Source organism: Dermacentor silvarum, chromosome 1 (assembly GCF_013339745.2).
Source record: "Dermacentor silvarum isolate Dsil-2018 chromosome 1, BIME_Dsil_1.4, whole genome shotgun sequence".
NCBI classification, from domain to species: Eukaryota; Metazoa; Arthropoda; class Arachnida; order Ixodida; family Ixodidae; genus Dermacentor; species Dermacentor silvarum.
The window spans coordinates 19,809,851-19,837,618 of record NC_051154.1 but is presented as its reverse complement, the minus strand read 5'-3'; the positions used below and the strand labels follow the sequence as shown (position 1 = coordinate 19,837,618).

General features: G+C 46.6%; 1 protein-coding gene and 1 pseudogene across 2 annotated transcripts in view; both read right to left on the bottom strand.

Moving 5' to 3' along the window:
- Window positions 1-27,768, bottom strand: part of LOC119457576 (band 3 anion transport protein) — a 200,516-nt gene that overhangs the window by 135,866 nt on the left and 36,882 nt on the right. The gene's annotated exons all lie outside the window — the stretch shown is intronic.
- LOC119437809 (U2 spliceosomal RNA) lies at window positions 13,972-14,151 on the bottom strand (annotated as a pseudogene).

Below are 27,768 nucleotides of genomic sequence, written 5' to 3'. Positions count from 1 at the left end.
CCGGCAGAGAGAGAGACATGGTAAAGTAAGATGTAGAAATATCAGAGAAATCGCTTCATTCATCTACCTACTGTACGACCGCGAGGGGAGCGGTCGCGGAGGGCGCAGTACGCCGTTACGACCTGTACGTGCCTCAAAGCGAGAGTCCAGCCCTGTAATATAAGATCTTGCCCAAGGTCGAATCGCCGTTAGGACCACACACAAGAAGAGGCGGCCCATGAACATGAAACTATATATATATATATATATATATATATAATGAACGTTAAGAACAGACGCAACACCACTTGAGAAGCACATGTGCGAAGAAACGTGAGCACGAAAATAAGAAAACAGGATTGCAGGGGTGGCGGGCAGAAAGACGAACGAAAGGGAGCGAGTAAAATTATCCCCGGACAGCAGCGGATCGAGGGCGCGCGAGGCGGCGCAGCTCTGAGAAACTGCAAACAGGCGGGATACGGCAATTAACCGCAGAGCACGGCGGCTGGACGAGGACGACAGGCGCTGCCTGGCGCTAATCGCCGTCCGTTCGCCGGGGGTGAAACTGCCAGGATAAAACGCAACGACGTTGCGGATTCCCCGCAGGACACGCAAGCTAGCCGGGCTGCCCAACTGCAGGCGGCGGGAAACGCACACGCTTGGTCGACAAGTGCGCCTGCTTTGAGAACGAAGCATAGATTTTCTCCGTCTCGCCAACTATACATCCAAAACAGCGCATTATTTTCTGATAACAGACGTTGCACAGCAGCTGATGTAATGTAATGCTGTTTTTCTATTAACAGTTCTTTCTCCGAAGTTTTTGTTTGGAGAGTTCACCGCCTTTCTACAATGCAGCCTGCTGGTACACAACTGCGGTGTTGCACATTCGCCGCAACGTGGATCATAGTTTAGGGTTTCTTGCGTTCCTAAATTTTGTCGTCCTATTTTACAACTTCGTTTCTGCGCGCCCTTCCTTTATCCCTGTAATTTGTACTGTCAAACTGGATCCATACGCCTTATACAACGGCACCATGGAACCTGAGATTTATGGTGTCCCTTATACGTCCGCGGAAAGCCAACCTCCATTTCGCACGACGAATTCAAGGCCGACGCGAGGTTTTCAAGCAAATTAAGCCACAATGTCCGGAAGCTTGTCTCGAGTGACGAATGAATTGCTTGACAAGCATTTGTGACACATGCGGCAGCGATCACCTCCTTGTATGTGCAAACATAGCGTTTCTGAGAAGCTGGAGGCCAACGGCAAAGTTATTTCGCCGTCTGGGCAGACGCACTGCTCCACGAGCGCACTCAGCATCCCGCATGCATCTAAAATCTCGCGATGAATTGACTAGTGAGTCGACTTTGCATACACACAAATTCAAACCTTCGAATAGGCTGCCAATTCGGAGAACAATGGCGCGTGCGACGTTTTAGAGAAACTATAAATGTCAACTATGCGACAAGAATGGATGCTTTCTGAAACGCCTTCTCTTCGAAGGAGTTCGCGTTTACAATGAAAGAAAGAGTCGACGCAGTTGTGCGCGTCGACATTTTTAAAGAAACTGAGTAGCCAGTTGATGCACCAGATGTTTCGTTTCATGCGGAACACTTTCTTTCATATCTAGGTTCCTGACGTTTTTGCAAAACACCTACGTGGCTATTGGCGGACATTAGCAGGAAGAAAATTTTCAACGATGGTTTAGCTAATTAACTAATATACACTAATTAATCTTTATTTGCTAACTTCAGGACACATGCTGCAATTGCGAAAGTGAAGCCGTGGAGTTGTGAAGTCACGTATGCTAAGCAGAACCCCCATAACTATCACCACTTTCCAATATCTGCCAAAAAATGTCTCGCCGTTCCAGTTAAGATCGTCCCGAACTGTTAAGGGCACGCTTTTAGTTAATTGTTAGCTAGAACGCCCATGCATTTCGTAGCGCAGTTTAAGGTCACATATCTTGAAAGTGGTGCTAGTTAGAGGATTCCTGCTAAGCACACTTGATTTCACTACTCCCTGGCTTCGGTTTCGCAATTACGATCCGCAGTTACTAATTAAAAATTACCAAAATCATCGCTGAAATTTCTATGGTCGCTAATGTCCGCCTAGCAACGTAGGCTGACAGAAAAATATGTCTGTATATGAGTTGCTTTAAAAAAAAACAAAAAAAAAGCTGTTCCGCATAAAACCCACTTGGCATATTCACCTTGTAGAAAATACAGCGCTCCTTCTTTCCTAGCTTAGTTTTCTTTCTCCTGTTTTGTGCCCTTTCCCCTTCCACCAGCACAGGGAAGCCAAGCGGACGTTTGCCCTCGATGACGGACGAGAGTTTCCACGCCATCAGTGGAATAAAGCTAGCATTTGTTCAGTTTTCATCACGCGATGGCATATTTATGCTCGCTCAGCGATCTGTAGCCTACTGGCTCGTTCAGATGGTAAATCGACGGTCCCGAAAAGGCGCGTCGGTCCCGGGCTCGACTCCCCAGACCAGGACGAATTTTTTCAATTGCGAAGCTTTATTCGAAGAAACCTGTATGGGTTTTATTCGTAGCTTCGTGCTAGTGTCGGACGGATGACAATAATATTCCCTTTCAGCTGTTAAAGTGTACAGCCCTGAGTCGGACCGAGAACTGTTCAGCATACGAATATCATGGTACAGCGTAAAGCAGAGGCTTGCACATGATATAGGAAAACTTTCATCTCCGCAACAGCAGTCCAGCATTTTAAGATGGCAGCTGAAACTGCCAATAAAAGGCATTTTAGCAAGTTTCTGTCGGCATTTTTACAGAATCCTAACTCCTATAAACACGCACACACACACACACACACACACACACACACACACACACACACACACACACACACACACACACACACACACACACACACACACACACACACACACACACACACACACACACACATCACAGAGCTAGAGACAGGGACGAAGCCTGCATGGTTAATTTTTTCCAAGGTCCAGACATAAAGAAGGAACGTGACCGTCTACGGCACGAACAATGCGCCGCTTGACGCAAAAGGCGCATAAAAACATCTTCGCTGCTGCAGTCACCAAATGACAAAACGCCGTCTTCGACCGACCGATCGAGGATATACATACGGAACAGCTTGCGTTATATGACCCCCGCGAAGTGTCTTAGGAGAACCGGACCTTGGAGGCCATCGAAAACAAAAGTTTTTCAATAAACTTTTCTTTCATTTGCACGTGCGCTCAAAAGGCGCTGGCGAGATTTTGATACGAAAATAAAATGTGGCACGGCGCCAGGCTGACCCTGCGGAGGCAGCGACGGGCGTCTGCCTCGAGCGTCGCGAGGGGGACGAGACTGCGCGCAGCCGCAGACGCGCAAGCATCGCGCGCTGCCGCAAAAACGTCAGCGCCAATCAAGGAGCCGCCCGCAAAGTGGTCTTCTACCCCACCGCGCATCTCGTCGATTAGCCGCGGGTCGCGAGCCAGGGGGACTCGTCGTATCGTGTAAGTGCGGGCGAATCGAGGACTCCGACGCGAGGCTCACGTTCCCAACAAAAGAGCGCGGTGTCACACGCGCGAGCGCCAAAACACATTCTGCGCACAAATTATGCATTCTTATCGTATATGCGTTCTGCATTATACGTATAATCATACAGTATAAGCGCGACCCTGGCCATCCACATTTCAAGAGGGGACGCGAACCGTTGGATTCAGCGCAAACGGTTCCTATAGACACATTTCTTGCGTACCTTGGTGAAGCGTGCCTCGTGGCCCAACTCTAAGGTGCCAGGACTGGCCACGTCAACCCTTGATGACGATAGTCAAGAGGGGAGGAGAATGTGCGTTAATTAATATACGTTTCAACAACAACATATAGCATATATGCACTATGCAGTCCGCGTCTGCGGAGAGATAGCTGCAAGCGGTGAAGCACTGGAGGTAGTGTGTATAGCGCGAGCTACAGATAAGCAGCCTCGCGGAGATTCAGGGGCGGTGGCGAAGCGCTATCAACCCATTCCGATCGCCGCTATCAAAGCATCTCTGCACATGAGACAGTGCATGACACTGCTGAATAAGCCGAGACGGAGCAGAAGGCAACGCAACGCTTCATGTTCTAACAAAAAAACTGAAAAATGTGTACCACCGACCGCGTGCTATACCTAGAAGTTAATTAAACGACGCGTAGAAACCACATTCCACGTCGGCAGCGCAAGTTTCACGCGAGGTTGAATTTACACTACCCGTCCCTTCGAATTCAAGCAACCAGTAAGTTTACAGAATCGAGCTTCGCAAATGCATTTTTTCTTTCAGTTCAATAAGTATGTTCCCGCAAGGAAAAGAATGTTCAATTTCAGCCTAATCACTACAATATCGTAGACAGTATTCAACTGGAAATAACGTTGCTCTCACAGCAATCACTCCTTCGGAGAAAGTGATCAAAACCCGTTCAACTGTGCGCTTAATTGCGCACAAGCGCAGCAAGTCTCCATATTCTCTCACAGCGCGCTTGACGCCTACTAGAACTTGTGAATGCCGTACTGTATCCTTATCGCTAATTATGTTCCGGTACTGAGACGCATCAACAGCCTGAGTGAGAACCGCGCTCCAGTTACCAAAGTTAAGAGCACCAGGTTAGAAATGAAGTTATTTACCCGGCCCCTTGTATTTCTTGAGCACTGCTTCTAAAACCGGATAAACAATACGTCACTATTCTAGTCAAATATCGCTGTGATGAAACAGCATCGGAAGCGACAATCTTCGATATAACAGATACTTCGTAAAAAGAGAAGACAAATTGCTGCAATTAAAGACAATCAAGCCCACGCAACATGAGCTTCAACGTTAAGAATCCGTGACAAACAGAAAAGCGCAATTTCGAGTGAGGCACTCGAATCAGCCCCACTATAAGCTTTAGCGCATCCTTTAATGCATTGTTTGCACATGCATTTTATATAATGGCCGACATTGGGTGGATTGAATATCAAGCGGCGATCTCAGCAACGCTCTCGTATAGTTATGCATACTGGGCACAATATTTAGAGACGCACGCACGCACGCGATCGATTGCCTATAATCAGAGCGAGAACCTCTTTTTGAGCGAGCTTTTTTCTGACTCATAATAAGCGACAGTTATGGCGCGCATAACCACCGTCTCCGGAAACCCTCGCAAAACTTCCTTCATACTGGACGTTCAAACGTATACAAAAAAACAGAAGGAAAAGAAAAGCAGGAAAAAGCGCGACGTTTTGGCAAACCTGCCAACGAAGCAAACGAGCTAAGGGGTGGTGGAAATGCTCAAAGGATATAGTGTTACATTTCGAGACAGACGCTTTCCGGTGAGGCCCTACGCATCTTAATTGATGAACAAGACGCCTATAGTAAACATTGATGATGATACGCGCTATATGTAGCCTATGCCGATGACACTATACGTTAATCTTTTCATCTAGCCGCTCTACCGAATATATTATAAGAGCTAATGCAGTTTTGAATAAACTGCACACATGGTCACTTGATAACGGTTTCACTATTAATTCTCAAAATACTAAAGCCGTGCTATTTCGCACTAAGAACATGCAAATTACTTTTGAGGAAGATTTAATGATGAACAACGCTAAAATTGAGCCTGTAAGTTCGCTAAAATCTTTAGGTGTATTTTTTGATCATACCATGACCTGCATATATCCACATAGATTTTCTTGCTAGTAAGCTTTCATAAATCATTGGAATCATTTATTTCTTAAATTAACTTCCTCATTCAAATACTTAATACACTTTTAAGGAGCCCTTAATATTATTGTTGTCTTGTCTAGGGTACGACTTCTGAAACTAATATCAACAGATTGCACACATTCTGCAAAAGAAGGCTCTTCGCGACATTTGTAACAAACCATATGATTTCCCTTCAGCATCTTTATTTCATGAACATAAGACACCAATAGTAAAGGCCCTTTTAAAGTATCGTTTAGTACTTACGTATAAAAAATGAGCAGAAGTATAAACTATACATTACTAATACGGATAACTTGAAGCAACACGTCACCCGCCATGGTTACTCAGTGGCTATTGTGCTGGCTGCTGAGCACGAGGTCACGGGATCGAATCCCGGCCACGGCGGCCGCATTTCGATGGGAGTGAAATGCGAAAACACCCGTGTACTTATATTTAGGTGCTCGTTAAAGAACCCCAGGTGGTCGAAATTATTCCGGAGTCCCCACTATAAGGCGTGCCTCATAAACAGATCGCGGTTTTGGCACGTAAAACACATATTTAAAATTTTGAAGCAACACTAAGCTCCTATACAATACGAGAAAGCCAGAGTATTGGCACGTACCAAAATCACGCACTAACTACGGATCGCAAATGCTGCGCTACAGACTACCTCGGTTAATAAATGATCTTATTGTTAATGAAATTGATATTGTGTTTTATTCTCCTCCTGATGTTATTGCTTTTTTTTTTTCGTAGTCTTATGTGAGTTGTATGCTATTATCAAAGGTTAGAAAGTGCATAGAGATGTGCTTCTTTTTTTTATGCATCTTGCTTTGTCTTTTCTCATCTGTGATGTTCACGTATGGCATGTCATAGTGCTTGAATTGCAAGCAATTTGAAAAACTGTATTTCCGCTCTGCTGCTCCTTTTGTTTTACGGGTATTTGGGGCTGGTCAAGCTGCCACGTGCAGCTGTTTTCCCCACTTTCCCTCCGCAATACTATATTTTGTTTTGTGGAAATAAAGTATACTTACTTTAAAATAAATTTACTTTACTTAACTTGAACGTTACTTTACTTAACTTACTGACCTACTTCGCTACGATTTCCGACACTTTAACCAAGCCACCATGCGAGTCCCATGAGCCAATTTCTGCCCTTATCAGCGTTTCTGCATCAGTTTTGTGTTGTCGCAGTCCTGGCGAGTGTACTTGGAAAGTAAAAGAAAAAAAAAAAAGGTCGTCGCCATTATCCATTATTCACAACGAGAAGCTGCATACGCACTATTGCTGGGTAACTTGAGCGAACGGGAAAATCTGCCAAATAGCATGCAACAAGGTTATTTGGTGGGCGTGTTAGGGGGGGATGATGAACTAAGGCAAAAACCAGCGAAAGACTTTTTTTCTTTTATTTAATTTTTCGGGATTTTCTTTTTCTTTTTTGCTTGCTTTCGTCTTAATTGACCAAATACCACGAAATCTGTTGCCGGGCACCATGTCACTGTCCCAGAGGGTTCGATGGAACTACCAATTAAACGGGAATGGACCATAAGCCGGGAATAACGATTTAAGAGAATAAATGCGTAAAGAAGATATACGTAAACAGATATAACAGATAGCGCATATAGAAGGCACCAAAGGCCTTGATATGTCATACTTGTCACCTGGAGTAGAACGTTGGCGCACGGCCATTCACCATCTGAAGAGTCTACAGGAGCTATAAGAATGCTCGCGAGAAAAGATTTTCCTGTCTAAGAGGGCGTAATGCACTTAAATAAATGGAGAATCTCGCGACCCCACACAGAAGGTCAACAACAAAAGCTCCGCGGAAAGCAGCCGAGAGACGAAAGTTGCCAGATAGAGAGGGAGAAAGGTAGATTCGAAATCCGAAAAGCACACGAGAGGAAGCTGGCCCAAGTATGCGGCGCATACCCACCCGTCCCGCCCTTGGGCACAAACGAAAGTGAGTTTCCGCAATGAGATTTCTTTTTGCGATTCGCGGAGCGCCAGATCAGATCACGCGTAAAATGAACACGACGGCAACAACCCAATACTGAAATCTGCACGCCACACGCATGCCGCTGCCAACACCCAGCTCACCATAGGGAACGTTACCTGGGGGCGCCCACAACTCTAAATACGATTTCTTTATTGATTTTAATCTGACGATCTCATAGGAAACGTAATTCTGCTGACCATACCATAACCGTATAGAGCAGGAATCTCAATTTCGCATCAGTCATCGAGCTGCGACATGTCCAGCATAAGGACTAAGTGTTTTCAGAGGCCAAGGTAAATTGTTGACACAGAAGGTGAACGTTCAGGAGGTACTAAACGCAAGCTGTGGGCAAGAACTGATGCCGCGCCTGTGAGACCAGCAGACAACAGAGGTGAAAAGAAAGGATAGTTATGCTGGTATGTATATACACGTAATGGAAAAGAGATGACATTCTCCGTCGGGACACGCGTGTCTTAATCCCTGTGCGTATCTGCTCCTCCTCCTTAATCTTTACCGGGTGGTGGAGCATCACAGTGGACGTGTACCACCTTTTTAGAGCTCCGCCGCGCAACATGGCCGATAAAGTTCTAAGAGCTGCCAATATGCGGGACTCATCAAACTAGTATTTTCTACAGTGACTTACAGAAAATAAGTTCCATAAGCTAATGTTCCAATTATTATGTGAAAAGAACCTGCACGGTCTCATTTCGGTACCCATATATGCTGCAGGACAAGCTTTACGATTATAAATAAGAATAAATAAAAAAGGTAACGTAAGAGAGCATTTTTGCGCAACCATGCCACCCCAGTAGACTCCCGTTAAAACAAACTTGAAGGGACCAAGAAAATCCGTTCGCCTTGACAGAAGTGGTCCGCATAAAAGAAAACTGTATAGGTGCACCCGAATATTAAACCGAAAGTCAAATGTTAAGCATGAATGTGGTTTATGTCCCTCGCCTGACCCAAAGCCTTCTTTCATGCACTTCATAGGGCCATTTAATAATCTTTGCATGCATGCGATGTGCTGATCTTTGTGGGGCCACAAAAGCTGACATTTCGCCTAACTTGCTCAAAAAAAAAAAAAAAAAAAAAAAGAGAGAGAGAGGCAGCGCACTATTGCGTTAAAGAAACCTAATCTTTCCGGGCATTATCAGCTGCATCATGTGCAAACACCACCGGCTGTTGCTGTCCCCACCCCTGGACTATCAGCCTGCAAGGCAGCTCGAGGGCTCCCTGAATAAAATGACGATGTCAGTCCCCGTTGATCGTGGTTTATGTCCACCGAAACGCCCTTTGCTTTTGGTCGTCGCTCGGCGACCCGAGTAGCGGGCGCCGGTAACGACTGCGGAAGTTAACCGACTGGGCGGTTCGTGATAAGCGATTCGTTTTAACGCGAAGCTGTCTATGCCTTCTTCTCCGGCGTTTTGGCGCGTCTTCGAGGTAGGTTTCTCATCGAGTAAACTGGGCAGATCCCGGAAAGACTAATCCGCGGTCGCGTGGTGGAGGTCTTCACGTCATGACGCGGTGCATGCAGGAGATGAAAGCCGCTTCACAAAACATTCGCAAAGATTACACGTGCGTTGAATGTGCGTAAGTCTTTATATTATTATTATTATTATTATTATTATTATTATTATTATTATTATTATTATTATTATTATTATTATTATTATTATTATTATTATTATGAAGATAATGACATCCCGGACTGAGCGATCATCATCACGAGGAAAAGGCACGAGATCGGCGTTCGAACACCACCATCTTGTTCTCCCTGCGTACTGTTCCGAGCTACCGCCTGTTTGTTGGACTCGCCCAATAAACCTCTTTACATTATTATTATTATTATTATTATTGTTGTTGTTGTGTTGTTGTTGTTGTTGTTGTTGTTATTTAGTTATTTATTTATTTATTTATTTATTTATTTATTTATTTTGCACTGGGTCTAGGGAAACCAACCAAATTCTCGCACAGTGTTCGTCATGACAGAAAATGCGGCCTAACCGGGTTTGTCAGGAATGAACTGTAAATACGCACTACCAAGAGGAGCAGCGGCATGGTTTCTCTTGAAGGAGTACTGACAAGCGTCTTTCAACTCCTCCTTTTTTTCCCCCTTTTTTTTTTCGTTAAATGAAGGTCCGAGACCTCTGATTCCTAGAAGAAGAAAAAAGTACTGCCAAGCCTCAGAGCGCCCTAAATATTGTAAATAGCTTTTCCGCAGATAGTTTCGACTGCGTCGTGATGTCATGACGCAAAAGGTAGTCACGTGGGAGCAGGACATTGCGAGTTTTTGACAGTCGTTTCGGTTCACCCGGTAGCCCCCTATGCTGCTCCATATAGGCCTTCACAACGAGTAGCAGCATAGGAGGGGCCCGATCGAGTGTTAAAACGTCGCGACGTCCTGCTTCAACGTGACTACCTTTTGCGTCATGACGTAACACAGTAGAAACGAAACAAACTGGCTGTAGAAAAGCTATATTATATTAAATTATTTAGGTCGCTCTGAGGCTGGCCAATATTAACGCGATAGCGTTAAGGGCCCCGTGTCGCAAAAAAAAAAAAAAAAATCCGGTGTCAGCGTCCCGTGAGCGAAAATTCCCCATATATTTAGGTTTATGTATATGCCACGCCTTGCTATATGGCATGCGGTATATGCGGGTTATATTGCCACACCATTCTATCACTAAAGTTGCTCATACCATGTCTTACATTCTTGACAAAGTTATTCCTCTGAATTTTGAGAATGACAGCATACGAACAAATGCCATGAAACAAAACACCGCGCATGCCTTTTACGTTAAATCGCTTCAGGCTGAAATATTAAAAGTTTAATTTTCAGAAACCTGGAAATGATTTTTTTTTTCGCGCGGCTGTGCACTACCTCCGGGATTGGCCCACGCAAGAGGCCGCGCATTTCTACCAGAAAGCTCGCCTTCGTGCATAGCGTTCGCCGCAAGCGTTTCCCGGTAAGCATTACGGTTACATATAAGCTGCAGTTGCCGGGAAGCGTGAGGAGCAGTCAGGGTTCTTTGAATGCTATCGCGTTCCACTTTTAAAGGTGAAGCTTAAGCGTCCTCAAATGTTTTTTTTTTTTTCTTGGGTTTAGACGTCTAGGACCTTCATTAACACAAAAGAGTGAATAGCCTAAAATGTCGTGTCAGTGCTCTTTTAAGTGGAAATGGCAGCAGTTTCGTTGTTACACAGGTCGTCTTGGTTCACGGTGTGATCCGCGGCCCGGCTACCGCGAGGCAGCGCGTGCCTACGCGGCGCCGCCGCGTCGCCTGCATGCGTAGACGGAGCTGCGCAGGAGCGGGCGGGTTAAGCGTTATGCGAATTCTGTATACAGCCCGCACACGCACGCCAAAGCAGAAGACGAGCCGTGACGCGTTATGTAAGCTGGTTGTTCACAAATGCTTTCATTGCACAAATCGTGCGAACGCGGGGGGCGCTAAGCGGTTACGCCCCTTTCTGTCTACGTTTCAGGCCCGCGGCGTAACTTGCCGCGGGGCAAGGGGGCGTGCGTCCTCCGCTGGGAAACACCGCAGCCGAGGTCTCCCGAGAAAGGTTTCGCACTTCTGGGGATCTGGTTGCATAAGCCGGCGGCGCAGCGCCGCGGCGTAATTCATTTGCGCAAACGAAGAAAAAGCGCCGCCGTGCCTGCCACCGCCGGATATGCGTGCACAGCGAGGCGGCCACGAAGCGTCTATCCGTGGCGGCACACGCTATCGCACGGAGAATGTCATCAAAGCGAGGTACGATCGATGGGACAAGACTAATGTCAGATTCAACCGCGGACGTCAAGCCAGTAAAAGACTCTGCTCGTTTGGGGTGCAATATATGACCGGCCATTTCAGCGAGCAAATTGGGAACAGCCGGCAAGCTTTTTAAACCGAATACAAGCTGCACTCTTTCCTGATTCGCAGTGTTAGTCGCAAGCACAATAAAAAGCAGTCAAGCATTTAAAAAAAAAAAAAAAAGAAAACGGCCTTTGGTTGAGTGATGATAGCCTGAAGGAAAGCACGGAATGACAGCGTGCGAAAGAAATAACGGAGGCCGACACAAGGTGCCATGTTTTCGCCTTTGAAATGAACAGCCCCAATGCCACAGAGAAAACTCAAAATTTTCACATTTATTTTCACCAATAACGGGCATAGTGTAGTGTAGGAGACGTTCTCGAAGCCAGTTCGGGGCTTTACAGAGAGAGACAACGCCGGAAAGAAGTTCATATATTGTATACAGGCATAGTGCAGAGAGCACTGGGCTTGCCGATTATTCGCCGTCTGCTCTGGTCACTGGTCAATGACACTTCATCCGGTGTCACTGGGACACAACAACAAAATAAAAGCCTCACTCAAGAAACAACTGTGCCATGTTAAAGGTTTCGCTGTAGCGTCAGTGCAGCATCTTCCATAAAAATATCACCACGGTCGATACTGTGAGTTCTGCACCGGCTTGGTCGCTGCAAGGATGACGCATCGTCTGCTATATGCTCTGCACGCGTGGCGACATTGCGAGGTCGATTTGAATGTCACTTGATGCCATTCCTTTCAGTAACAAAGAAGATGGATCGTAATTGTCTAGTTCTCTACTTTCACTTCGAATCCGCACATCATTAACAAGTGACGCTAATATTGTGCAGAAACAAACGCGAACATAGCAAAGTGATTCTATATACGGCACTATACATGTACGATTTCAGAAAAAAAGCTTTAGACCAGAAGCTCCCATATGGGAACATACGGAACGGAGCAATCGTTCTTCTCGGCTTCCACTACATCGAATTTAATTAGGTTTTAAAGAGTAAAAATTAATATCTGTGGACTGTAGGGAGATTTTGGGCCACCATTTAAAACAAAAATATTGCAAATCGCAAATGTTCAAAAAACTGAAGTATGAGTTTTACAACTTAGTAACTCAGCAATAAAGACCGGTATCAGAGTTCTGTAAGACGCACACATAAAAAGAGGACAAAATTGATGCATTACACACCACTATGTAATCTATTACTGATTTGCGCGTGTGACTTTTGCAAAACTCTCGCAAACATTGCAACGATTTCATGTAAGCTGTAATATCAGCCACATTTGTCCGCTTTAGATGTTCTAACAGATGTAGCCGAAATAAATGCGATACATTTGTGTTATCGAGTTGTGGAATTGTAAACAGATTTTTTTTTTTTTTTTTTTTTGCAACTTGGGCTGTTTTGTAAAGTTTTTGAGACCATAAAACAATTATTGCAGTCAGCAGAATTGAGCTTTTCCTTAAATGCAACAAATTTCACTCAAATCGGTTCAGCGGTTCTCATGAAAGTAAGGGCGTTCAAATAGTAATTTTCGCGACCGAATCAAACATAAATCGAAAAGTGACAGAATCGAATCAAATATCAATACATTTCGACTAGCTTTCGAATAGTTTTCGAATACTGAGCAGTCGTTCTCCCCATCCTAATATATTTACAACTTTACTTCATTACACTAACGTTATGAAGCACTCTCTATTAAAACTGCAAATGCGGCATCAGGAGCAAGCAAGCAGTTTATTCGCATACTCGGGGCCCATCGGTGAGAGCGAAGGCTAGCGGTGTAGCCGGAGAAGTCCGGCTCCCTGAGTGACATTAAAGCACGATACACTAGGTAACTTTTCATGTTTGATGTCTACAATGACCGCCGGGATGGAATCGCACAGTTGGCGATTTAACGTATTCAAAAAGTGTTAAAGCACATTCGTATTTACGAGTAGTCAATACTCAATTCCAAAACCGAATAGAATAGGGCAACACTCGATCCGTTATTCGAAAGTTTCGAATTTCGCACACCCCTAAATTGATGAGAATATTCCTGCTCATATCAAAAGAACGCTAAAGCTTCCGCTAAATATGTATCCGTGCTCTCACCAACATCGGAGCTCCCGACAGCTGAAGTACTAGAGCATACAACCCACGCTTGTGGTTAGCCAGCATTCAATGCTTACAGATACCACAGCCATCACGTTAATAAAGTGAAGCGTGATATGGCTGCACTCAGGTAACGTGTAGTGATTCCTTACATTGTGCTTGTAGACTCGGCAGCGAAAATGTCCGCATTTGAGTGGCTAAGCCTGGTTTGGCGCGAAATGCGATATACCAGATAGAGAAGATACACTGCTCGCAGATTGCCAAGAATAAGCACTACAGGGACTACTTAGTCAGCAAGGTCGTGAAAAACTTTCACAGCGAAGCTGTATATATATATATATATATATATATATATATATATATATATATGGCTAGTTTCCAGCGGATCGATGTCCGTAGACCAAAAACCGGGGGCCGATCCCGAAGATAGCGCAGCACCGGGCCGACCCGCGGCGGAGGTGAAGCAGGCTTCAAGCACTCCGCCACCTTGCAAAAATAAGTTTAATACCTTGGGTCCAAATACAACCCGTATCACATATTAAGCTCATAAGAACAGATACTACACTTTGACCCGCGTCGGCCATGTCTACGTTCACACCATACACGTGTACGCCATCCCGCGTGTTCAAACTAGTGCCTATCCAATCTGAGTGACTTCTGTCTCCTGGCGTCATGCTCTACGTAGGGTAGTTTCCTCAGTTCTGCTCTGACGGTGAAATGGGTAGGCCGCGTGTTGTACGGTCTGAAGAAGAACAGCGTGCCTACCAAGAACGACGGCGTGATACAGAAAAGAGAATGGGCGCGGCGGCGGCGGAAGGAGACCACCGACGATGCGCAGGCCGCGGACGCCATGCGTATAAGCGTGCTGCCCGCCTGGACCGCGAGGCGAAAAGAAATGCGAACCGTCCATGTGGCCCCGATCCCGCAAACTTGGAACGTTTCACCGGAGCAACCGTCAATCCCCACATACACAGCTTCACTGGTCATCCACCTTCACAGAGTGGAATGGCACTGAATTTTTTTTCCCTCTCTTCTTGCTGGGTTACTGGCTGTATACACAGTGGTAACGGTGCAATGATCAGGCTACTTCTTGAAACCCAGAGTTCTAATTTCATCGCACAGAAGGCCGATGTGTCTTGACAAACCACGACATGCATGCAAATAAAAACAGACATACGGCAAGTGTGGACAAGTGACAACCCTAGTTTACATGGCATGGAAAAAATAATCATTGCAGAGATCTCTAACAGCTACAGTTGCGTTCGAATAGCGAAATTTTCTAATAGAATCCAATAAAAATATTTGAAACAAACGACGCTCGCACATTGAATCAAATACGAGTATTCGAAAAGAAAAACGACCTTTGAATGTCGAATCAAATACCGAATTTTTTTTTTCATTCTTAAACAAAGTGAAATAGAGAGGCTGTGTGGAGTCCGTGTTGCTAAAAAAAGATGATGATAAGGCTTATTACATTATTTGATACATGTAATGTCATTCAAAAATGGTATTTCAGTCTGAGGAGCTGAGGAGCTAGAAAATGATGATAGACAACTGAAAAGTGACAATGACAGTAATGAGAACATAGGAACAGCATGTCGGCATATGTTGAATGGGCAACCTTATTTTAAACTTGTACGTTTTGTGAGTACGTTGTGTATCTGTGGTGTGCACTGTGCATATCATTTCATTATATCCATCTGGAGTAGCATGCTAGGCATGCCGCCAGGCAAACTTCTCCAGGATTCATCAGAGAGTTCTCTATCTCATATTAAAGGGATGGGCTAACATGGTGAGATTGCCCAAATAATAAATTTCTGCTCCTAAATCGACAAAACAAACTTGTAGGCCGCCTATAGGCGAGGCCTCCTTGTTGACTGACAGAAACTTATTGAGCAGAAGCTAGCTACCCCATGCCTCCCCGTAGCAACTCCCGCCAGCACGTCCCTCGCTATGATTTCTGTATACTTAGTTTTAAATGTACCAGGCGCTTTTTAGGACACGCATCAGGATGTCTAATCATCATCAGCCCATTTATGTCGACTGCAGTACTAAGGCCTCTCCCAGTACCCTCCAATTGCCACTGTCTTGAATCAGCCATACGCATTTTCCAAACTTGCTAATCTCATCACACCGCCTAATCCCGTGCCTACCCTCGACTGCATTTCTTTTCGGCACTCATTCCATTGCTCTATTAGAGCATCGCTTGTCTGTTCTATACATTACATGGCCTGCCCAATTCCAGTTCTTTCTCATTGGTGCATTATAATAGGCACGGCTGCTGCGCGAGACAAAACCCAATGCAGTTACTCAGCTTTTCCTCTTAATGTTGATGACAATATCATCAGAAGGTACAAGGCTTCAACTGGGTGAGTGCAAGTCTACAGCCTTGCACCTTTATTTATCTGTCTGTAGCGATCATTACCAACTGCAAGTGCACTTCAATGCTACTTGGGGACACTCACAGGGCAATTATGACAACTTTAGTCATGACTTGGGCTGATTATGATGACCCCAGGCCATTTATGAAGACATGCTTAATTTGTTCACAGTGTACACTATATAAGTGCAAAGTTTTAGCGGGTTACCTCAATCACTCTGTTTATAGCCATCATTTGTGAATTCGTTATGCAAGTTGTGGAGGTACACTTCGTACACAAATTATTTTGAAAAAAAGAAAGCGGGGAGAGTTGTGAAAATGCCATCTACTTGCAATAATGCGAATATACACGGAACATGCGTAGCAATAAAGCACCCTGTTTTTACAGAAAACAAGGTCTGTTTGTAATACAAGAGTGATGCACTGCAATATGGTTACATCCATATTGAAAACAGTACAAAATATATGGATGAGCAATGATGCAACACAAGCACGACTTCCAATTTGAAACCTAACGAACTAGCCCAAGTAAACATTTTACAAAGTAATTACATTATTATTCAATATACTAAATGGAACAGCTGTAAGTGTCCATAACAAATTAGGTACTTACGAATAAAATCCTCTCATTCCGCGCCTACTAGACATTTTATTCTGAGCAACTAGTGCACGCTTCCAAAACAAATGTCTTCCATGTTTCAAGCTTCTTGATAAATTCGACAACTTAATGAAATATTGTCATGGCCACGGCTTTGTCTGGTGCCACTACATTGGCTTGCCTGAAAACAAAACAAAGTATACATCAGAAGATCATCCTGCAAGTAGTTTGGCCAAGATTCCATGTGCCAATTCACATGTGGCATAAAACACACCAAAGGGCCAATACGCCTTTCTGCAAAGAGAGTAACGAAAAAGCTTATGCACTGGGTAATTCACTGGCGCTCTGCCGCCCAGCCGCCATTTTTGTTGTTTGCAGCAGACGACAGGGAGCGGCACGCCGTTGTATTATCTTGCTGCTGCGGTCGGCTGCGTTCCTCCGCACCAAGCGTCACTACCCGCTGCGTAAACTTTTTTTTTTCTTCAATATCCTAACTGCCGGTGTAGCTGCCTGGAATAAAAAAGTGCGCCGTGTACGTTAAATTTCAGCATTGACGAGCAGGAAGCGTCGAGGCTGGCCAAGTCTTGGAAGATATTGCTCGCGCTGGTCCGAAGCAGCCGAAAGACAATCCCAGGTGTGGAAATGTTTTGAAGGATCCTTTTTTTTTTTAATTGTCCTAACCTTATCATTCTCCTGATCCTAATTAAACACAATGGAACAGCAGTTTCGATGTCTCGCCGTGACAGCAGTTTGCTGCAGAAGGCCCGCACAGGAAGACAGACGAAAGACAAATTGTGCGTCATTTCCAAGGCAACTGGTCATGTTTCAGCCAAACCATATACGCAATAACGCTGAATAAAAATGGCAAAGGTGAGAGCTAGGGCGATAACAAATAGGTATGTCGTTTGATCACGGCGTCACGCGCACGTTTAACAAACATTTCATCTTCGAAGCTTCATAATTTGCTAAGAGCAGAAACGAATGAGCCGCACGTTTCGACAGAGAAGCGGTACGTGTGGCTCGGACAAAAATAAAACGCTGCCGCAACTTTGTGCAATAACTATCAGCGCGTTATTGCATATGAGTGAAAGCAGCCGTGCACAGAGAAGACACGGAAACAGTTCGGTCGCGTATATTGTAGCCGTAGCGCTTCGGAGCACAATCAGTGATGGTCATTACACAGACCACTTAGAAATCGCGTGTCGGTTTGGAATGCTTGCAGCTTTGGTATTGCGGTATCTCACTTACGAGAGACAGCATCGGGACAACAGCTATATACAAGTCTGCACTTCCGAAACGATTTAGGGTATGTCTGCCACTCACTCGTCGAGATCGCACTCAGCGTTGTTGTTTACGCATGGTAAAATTTTCAGGAGAAAATAAAGATCGACAGAACCAATCTCACGATGACTGTCAACGGTAATGCGTTTAGCATTGAATCAATATATAGCGGCGCAACGTATTGCCACCATCGAAACGAGTTATGTATATGAGGCATGTACTGCAGCGGGTCTTTCGTGCTTCCCTAAGGAGAGACAGACAGACAGGCAATCGGTGCGTAACCGGCTGCGACGTGGTTTTGAGCTTCGACCTCCCGCCATCGGGGCGGACAATCACGAGGCCGCTGTGTTTAAGTAGTGTCCCGAGATTAAAAATGTTCAGAGCACCAATGATAACCTGGTGCAGTCTTTCGGCTGCTTCGAACAACCGCAAATAAAATCTCCTAATAGACGCGGCCAGCCTCAACGCTTCCTGCTCGTCGGTGGCTCAAGCTTAACGTAAACAGTGCGCACTTTTATGGTGTTCTTCACTGGTCCATCTCGAGCGGCCATCCTGGAGCGAGTGCTCGCATTTCACCAATCCTCTAATCCGTCAGCGGAGAGCGAAAATGCTCCGCGGTGGATCGTACCGGAAGTCTATGCACACACGTCATAAAAATCGACTTCCGCTCTCTGTGTTTCCATGGCCATCAAAATCGCCGTCCCACAGCGAGCGGAAGTGACGTATGCTTCTCGTCCTATTTCCGCCCGAATCCGCGCCTCGGCAGCGGAGCAAGTGAGAGCGATCGGGCGCGGAGCGAGTAGATCCGAAACGACCAGTGGAAAGAGCGAACCCGCTCCAGGTCGACCAGTGAAATTTCGATTCACCGCCGTGGAGCAAACAAATCCTGCTCCAGAGAGAGCAGTGAAAAACGCCATTAATGCGATTAGCATTCTTTGGGAACTTCACCCAGTTTGCGGTATGCATGTTTGTTTCCAACCTCTTTAACGCCAACTTTGGTGACTGGGTATGTGCCACTGGTTATCTACCGCGTCATATATATTCAAACTGTGTCTGCAAACGAAAGTAAGCAAGGACTAAACGTCGCAAGATTGTAATTTTTCTGCGCATAACGGTCGAAACACGTTAAAATAGCGCGAGATCCGCAATGTCAACTAACATTATTGACATCACGGTTTGCTACAAAAATTTTAAAGGGTAAGTTTGACATTCGTTTTTACCACTAATAATTAGCCTACTTTTGCCATATGAAATGCGAACAAAGAGCAGACGGTCAATTTAAAATGATTTGTTGTTCATTTTTGGTGTCCTTTAAAAAGCAGCTTCTACGCCTGCTCTGCGTGCACTCTGATGCAAGAAGGCCATGAAGTCTACTGTGGATTAAGTCTTAAACGTTTTCGAGCGGCATAAAAAGAGAGTCCCGAGTTAGCAACAATTTGAATGAAAGTGGGCGAAGCCCGCTTTGGTAGAGTTTCGCGTTAATTATATATTGTGGGTCGTATATACGAAGTGCGGAGCTGCGAAAGCGACGGCTGTTATTCACGGCGTACAAATAACGGACGTGAGTCGCGATAGGCGCTATATACAAAATGGCAAATGCCACCGCTAACTATTCGTTATACGCACGAGAAGGCTCGCACTGCAATTCATTGGTGCACTGCGCTCCCTGACCTGCGTCCCACTGGCGCAGCTTATGCGATTCTAGCCAACATTCGAGGCCACGATTAATGAAAACTTGAAGGGGCACCAAAGGCGAGGGGGAAAGCATCTATTGTGACTTTTTTTTTTTTTTTTTTTGATAGTCCTCTTCCTGATCGAAACAGGTTGCCCACCCAGTCGCAGCTGATATGAACGACAGACGACACTCGGTTCTCGCAGAAAATGGACGTACAAGAGAATCACATATACAAGTGCGCCGATTCGACGTTGCAACTTGCTCATAATCATTGCAGGCTCTATTCTTCCCCTTTATCGCGCAGCCGCCGAAAGGCGGAGGTGAAGTGAACAACTAAACTTTTCGAAATGGTCGTGATCGAGGGAGCTAAACGGGCCAAATATGCTCGCGGAGGGGACAAACAGGCGCGAAGTGGAAGAAGGAGCGGCGTGCACATTTCTCACGGCAATCGGCCCATCAGTTTCAATCGAGCGAGGCTGCCGGCGCCCTTGACACTCAGAGGTCGGCGCCGCCGCACATTGGTATGCCACCGAAGACGCTCAACGCGCGCAAAAAAAGAAGCGCAAGATGGAAGGGGCCTGCCCTGCTTGGAGAATCCGTTCGGCGCCCGTCGCAACCTGGAAGGCTTCCAAGGCGCGTGGCAGCGGCGGAGGCCGCTCCCCCTTCCACCGATAAATTTCGCTCGACGCGGATTTGGGCACTAAGCTGTTTTCGCCTTGCCTACGCCACTCCATGGCCGCGTTATTGCACAGACAGGGGAAGTAGGGGGGGGGGAGTGCGGCGGCATCGAGAAAGCGGTAGATACCTATACACGCGCCGAGCGGCTGAACAAGCATATAGCTACCGTCGCCACGCGAGGACGCGAGGCACTGATATAGAATGCGCTGTCTCGTCGCACGCTCTATATAGGCTGTATGCGAATGGTCCGCTTGCCAGGAGGTCCGTATACTCGATCGAACGTGCAATTCAGAGCGTTCCGATTGGTCGAGCTATAGCGGGTGGCTTTCCCGTCGCTCCGATTAGGTATTGTGCTCGTAAAATCTCCCAATAGGAAAGTTCTCGTAGAAATTGATCTTTTTTTAAGTGAAATTCTCGGAGGCACCCTGACAGCACAACGTGAACCTCCAGAGTACCAAACGGACTACCGAACGCCAGGACAATCTGCACAATAGACAGATTGTCCGAAGAATCCTAAATAGCGCTAAGAAGAAAAGCGCAGACACAAGAACGACAACGCACGGAGCTACATATGTGTCGTCGTTCTTATGTATGTCCTTGTCAATATTAGCGCTATTTAGCATGACAGATCAACTGTCCCGAATCCCCACTTACCACTTTGTTGCGGAATAGGGGCGGGGGACGCAGGCTCCCACAGGCAGTGGCCCCCCTCAGCCCTGAAGGACGACGCTCATTTAATATAGTAAATCAAGGCTGGGTGTTACAAACACGAGAGAAAGACATTCGGGCCGAAATAAGCGCCCGGCTTCCGCATCCCCTCCTCCCCTGCCCGAAATACACTATTGGAGCCCCCGATAATCGAAAAAGTTAATCCGCCGTTCATGCAGCGCATGGGGCGTATCAAGGTGGTCTCGCGTTCGTGACAACCATCGCAAAATTCCTGATTGCAACAAAAAGCAAGAAGAAAAGAAGAAGCAAACAGACGCCAGAAGCCCTATTTTTTAAGCTGAAATTTCAGAAATCCCGGAAGATGCCAGCACCACTCATTGAAAGGCCGATAATAAGTGCTAGAAAAAGGTAAAAATAACGAGCTGGGCGACATTTGGCCTCAGCCCGTTTCAAAGGGAACGCTCATAATATCCATCCATCAATCAAAGCTATAGACATGCAGCCCCAATACAGTATATCAAACGCATCCAGAGGCACTACAAGATTAATTAAGATAACGGAGACCAGTGGAGATACACACACACACACACACACACACACACACACACACACACACACACACACACACACACACACACACACACACACACACACACACACACACACACACACACACACACACACACACACACACACAACGAAAAACAAAAGAAAACAAAAAAAGAAAGAAAGAAAGAAAGAAAGAAAGAAAGAAAGAAAGAAAGAAAGAAAGAAAGAAAGAAAGAAAGAAGACTGAGCCACTGAGAGGACGGCAAAATGACGACTACAAATCTGTGTTCGCCTTCGGTCACACGTACCTGCGGAGGCAAAGGCACGCAATTCGCATGGAACACGAAGCTCTTGCATATGAACGGCTCCTTTACTAATGGTAGGACAACTAGACAAAAGCAAAGCAGCGTCGGAAATGCACAACGCTCAGCGACTGAAACGCGATACTCGGAGCGCGCGACTGCCGACGCATTTTTGCGCCACCGGTGACATGAGCGCCGAGTGATCGCCGTGGGACCAAATGCAGTCTGAATGCGCCACAGAGGCTCTCGCTTTCATCGTATGCCACGATGCATCAGCTCGGTGTCCCCAGCGCGCGCAGTCGGCGCAAACATCGCCGGTGGCCATGCGCTCTTTCGAGTATCGCGTTTTAGTAGCTGAGCAGTGTTCGTACATACTTACCGATGCCTACAGACCGCGCACATCCACGAGGCTCTATGCCGTTCTATCTGGTGAGGCCCCGATGAAAACCACCGATGAAAGCCTCACCAGCTTCAGTCACGTTTCAGTGACTATTAGTGCACCCAAATACGCAACATGTTTGATCGGATTTGATTTCACGTGGTATTTCGGCAACGCAAAACATAAGAAACGACGAACATATTCAACCAACGTAGCTGGCGGCAACGCCTGCAGCGCCCGGCCCGGCCGTCACATGCCATTACATTCCCGGCGCCGCCGCATGAAGGCGTCAGTGGACCGAACTCATCCTGCGCCCGGTGCCTAAGAGGCAGATTTGTACGTAACGAATTACACGTAATTAATTACTTTTAATCGATTACATTTTTGGCAATTTCGTAATTTGAGGATTACTTTGTTTTCTCGGTGAAACTCACTGTACTTCAATTACGTTTTTTTCGGTAACCAGTTACTTTATAAACGAGAAAAGCTGGAACAGGCGACGCAGCTTCGAGAAGCTGAATATGGCGAAAACCACAGTAGAATGCTCGAGAGCGTGCCACGCATCAGCCTATATCGAATGTGCATGTTCACACAGGCAAACACAGAGACTCAGCATTTGTTTCCTCATCTTAACGCTACACCATCACAGATGGCCGACGAAGTGAACAGGTGCTACTATGTCTCGATAGCGCAAGCTGTCACATACGGGCGATTTTCTTTTTTTCGCTTCTCAATGGCCCGGCCCGACTGGGAGCATCTTCTGCAAGACCCAGCAACAATTAAGGGCTGCGCTTCATTGAGGACCCAGATACTGAGTAACAACAATCTTGTGCCCAAAATCCGTGTATACGCTACGGCACCGCCCTACACCCCAGCCGTCACATTAAGCGAACTGGCTAACTTCCCTGTCTTTCCCTCTTCTTGAGCAAGTGTTTAGTGTCACTGCTGTCTTCACACCAAAAACGAGCGACGACGACCGCCGAAATTTCCAAAAAGCAATTGTTAGTGCACATAAGCAATGTACGAAGGGCTGCAGAGGACGTACAGAAAGTGCAAGTCCAGCTCGCTCTGTTTACTGCATCTATTCATTAATAAAAGCTTGGAGGAAAGTAACACAGAAGTAATCGATTACTATATCGAGTACTTTCTCAATTACCTTCATGGGGCAAAAATTAGTAACTGTAATCAAATACATGTTTAATGAGGTAATTGTAATCGATAACTTTTTTTTCTTTAATGTGTACACGCCTGCTAAGAGGAGATGCGCACTAACCTGCTCCCTTCCCTTTTAGCGCGCGCACATCTCCCGCTTGCGCGCGCGAGAAGACGCCGCCGCATCAAGCCCCCATCCTTCTCGGCTCAGCCTCGCATACGTTACCTCACACCTACAGCAAACGGCGCGCGGTCGCGATGTTATCGCACTTCGACTTTGTACGGAGCATCACGGCGACGAAGGAAATTCGCTTGGAGTGTCCATATAATTGTTATAGCAATAAAATGTTGCACAGCGTGCAGGAGAAGCATGACGCACTCAGCAATCCGAAAATACGAGAGGAAAACGCAGTACGTGGTGTGAAACACGGCGCCTTTTAGTTAATCTTATTTTAAACTACGCTTACTGAAAGCAGCCTCCCAATCAAGGTCACTATTTTTCAGGTTTAATTAACATCGCAGGATCAGTCAATAAACACTGCTTGCTTTCTTGAACAAACTTACTGCCGCGTTTCCCGCTCTTTTTGTTTATTATGCTTCGATTGACTCGCTGCGGCTGAGACACGGCGGCACCTGGCATGCACAGAGCCCACAATCTCTAGTGTAAGCTTATGCCGACAGCGCCCAATATTTTTCAATCTGCTACTTCGAAATGTGACGCACATCCTTTGTCAAAAGAAACGAAACCACTGCGCGTGACCACATCAAGACTACGGGAAGTGTAGACAGTCTCCTGTTACCTCCGTTCTGTTCAAAAACTTACAAATAATGCTAACAGTCGTCCTCACCACTGAGAGCTTCTGAGGGCCCGATCCAACGTAATCAGCGACCCCCGTGTACTGCATGGCTTCGCTCCTTTTCGCAAACGCTGAACGTTCGCAGAGTTGAGAACGATTAACATTAAAGAAACGCGTTGTTGGCAACCACTTTAAACTCATTTCACTGCCGTTTTCAATCCATGGTCATCGACACCAATTCGAGTGAGCACTTGTTAACCACATTACGCAGCGCAGCTTGGTTACTGCCATTCCCTTAACCAACCGCTTCATCCAGATGCCAGTTGCGCGCTGCACAATTCGCTAACGGTCACATTGTACCGACTACGTGTGGTACACAGTTACGTCAAAACTGCTAAATCTGCGCGTTGCTGTGATCAGCTCGTGTAGACGCCCGTATAATTGCGCTAGAGTTATCCGAAGAAAAAAATAAAAGAAAATAAAAGCAGGGGAATGCAGTACACTACAGGATAAAACGTTCGGTTTAGTAAACAATCGCATCTACCGCAAGTCAGTTACATGGCTACAGTTTCGAGCACTTCGCATCGTTCCTGCTCGCGACAAACGCCTGACGGAGGAAGAATACACAGACAAAACTTCTCTTTCTATGGAAACTGAAACCAATATTTGAAGCATTTAAACTTCAATTTAAGCCAATGACCATCAGTAAATCGTGAAACTTTCAGACCTAACGCTATCTTTCTGTTGCGTTCGTCCGCCACGGTGGCTCGGAGGCGTTGCACAGCTGAGCGCAAGGTCGAGGATTCCATTCCCTGTCGCGCCGGCCGCATTTCGACGGGGACTGAATGCACCAAAAAAAAAAAAAAAAAAAAAAAAAATCATGTGCCGGGTTTTGGGCGCACGTTAAAGAACCCCAGGTGGTCAAAATTAATACGGAGCCCTCAACACGTGTCGGCGTCCCTCGTAACCTACTGCGCAATTTCAGGACGTTAATTCATTGTTTTTATATATATGAATTTATGGGGTGCACACAGTGATGAAGTTTCTACAGAACGCGAACACTCAGTTCCTCCTGGGGAAAGCCAGGAAAAGCGCGTATACGCCGGCCTCTTGTCGGGGCGTGTCGTCAGGTGCGCGCGCATCTACACTGCGCAGCTGCAGGCATGAAACCCGCAGAGTGCGTGGGGCATGACAGATTGCCCGAAGCGCACGCAGCGTAACGGCGGCGTCCGTCCGCCCCCGCGCTCATGCGGGCGCCTGCGACGAGGATGGCTCGCGGTGGTCGCCTCTTTGACCGACCGCATGCAAACGTCGTCGCCGGAAACGGCGTGCAGTACGAACGACGCGTCTTCACCCTTTTTTTTTACTCCCGGCCAACCTCGACCGGGGTAAATTCGCATCCAACGGCTCTATAGTTGACGTAATAACAAAAACCTCCACAAAAGTTGTAGTATCTACCAGAAAGAAGAAAAAAACGGGAAGGGGGAAGAGGGGGGGGGGGGGGGGGTGCCATACCGTTCGGAAAAGAGGGCCTAATAAGAAGTATTCCGGCTTGATACTGCGAATACATCCATTGAGCGATTCAGCCTTCTCATAAGAGCTGTGCGAACAGCCTCCATCTCAGACCAGGCAGCGGGAAATAATTTGGAGACGCTTGCACATGTTGCAAGCGAAGCAAGCACAAATATACGCGGCGGCGGCCGCCGCAAAAGTACGCAGAGGTTGGCAAGTCAAATTTGTGCATGCATGCATTCGCAAAAGGAAATGCCGACGGACCCAGATCTGAAATACAGCAAATGTGCGACGCCATCCCCTCAATGCGACAGAGGTGCAGCTCGCTCCTTCGCCAGTGGATGGCTATGAAATGAGACCAACGGCGCTGCCTCAGCCCTAATCACAGCCGGGAGCGGCTTGGTGCTCGCACGGGCCGGACTCGATTACGCGTCGCGTGCACTGGCAGTGACGCTATTTTGCCGCCCTGCGAGTGACGCGGCCTGCCTCGACCTCTTTTCTCTCGCGCCGGCGAAAACAACGCGCTCGGCGTGCCGTGGATGTACTACGAGCGCTTGCTGGGCAGGCAAGGTGTGTCGCGCACGGCCGCGCCCCTACGGCCAGCTCGTTGTCGGGGAGGAAACTTCGCGGCGAGGTCCCCGCCGGCTGATCGAGGGGCCCCAAATTGACGGGCGCGCGCAAACGTCAAACGAGAAGGCGGGGGAATTCCGCTGGAATGCCGCTTGCTCGGGCTCATCACACGCGACGCGCAATGTCGCGGGTGCCCGGCGCGCGGCACCCAGCTGCGCTGGCGAAAACAAAAAGGAAGTCACGGACGCCACAGCGTTGCGGTCATCCCTGCGATTGCTCGGGAGACCATTTAGCAACTTTTCCGGTAGATAACCAACAAAACAAGCAGCCACCATTTGCTTAGACAGTTGTTTTCAATCGCCTTAAGGGAAGCGGTGGCAAACACAGCACGGTCTTGGGACAGTGGCTGCGAGTGCCAGACACATGTTCGTACAATGCATGTTTACACGAACGGATCTTTCCGAAAGTAAACCGAAAGCTCAATCTGCCGCTGGAATTTCTCATTTCGTGCCTCTGGAAGCTGTTAAGAGCCCGAGCGCATGGTGAAGTCGTAGTAATACTAAGCAATGGAGTGGCACCTGAAGTGGTCGGCGGGCTCTTTGGATGAGTCTGTCTGAAGAGCGACGTGCAAGATGTTGAGGCAATGCTCTTGTCGCCCTGTGTCTGTACATGCTTCAGGGTGATTTTTCGAGCACAAATTTAAGAACTACCGAGCACGGAGTCTCATCAATTGAACATAACCGAAGTCATAAAATGACAAATAATTCCCGCGATTTCTGCCAAGAACTTCCGAAAGACCAGGCTTCCCAAGTGTTTTCCCTTTGGCACAAGAATAAATAAATAAATAAATAAATAAATAAATAAATAAATAAATAAATAAATAAATAAATAAATAAATCGGTCAATTAATCAATCATATACACACGTCTGCTGGGAGCTGCGTTCGTCAAGAAGGAGGAGGGTCCGCCCGCTAATCTCTGAAACAAAAAGTGGGGGAAATGTCGCAAAAATTTTGTCGTGTGTTTGTGGGCGGTAGGAGACGTGAACGCCTACAGCGTCCAGGAGACGCCCCACGTCGCGTAGCACTGTGTAATGCAGTGACGCGTATTTTCATTTGAAAACTTCCTTTCTTTTAATATTTCGCGCTTACCGCTGCTTTGGTATTTCTCAGATTTCGCAGCCTGATCGCATTTTATTGTCCCGGACATTAAATTTGGCGCTGTTACTTTGCTGGTTTGTCAAGAAATGGAAAATGCGAAGTTGCCTTTGTGAGCGCCCGTCGCAGTGGGTGACGTCCAATACAAGGCGGCTACGACGTCCTACAACAAGGTCACCTGGTCACCGAGTCGGCAGACGAGCAAAACATGCATGGCCTTCCAGGTTGGTTTCCATTAACCGCTGGGGGATGCGATGTGGACGAAGATAAATTTGCATTCTTTCCTTAGACAAACCGGGCAAGTAACAACGGCAAATGTTATATTCAACGATCGGCACCATAAAATCCTATCTTGCCGCGAAATTGCAGCAAGAACAAAGCGAGTGATTTAGTTGAATGAAATTGGAATTGTTGGAAACTATTAAGTCGCCGGCTTCTCCACAAACAATAAATTGTTCCATGATCAAAGGATGACAACATTTGAATGAATTCGTCATCGGCCA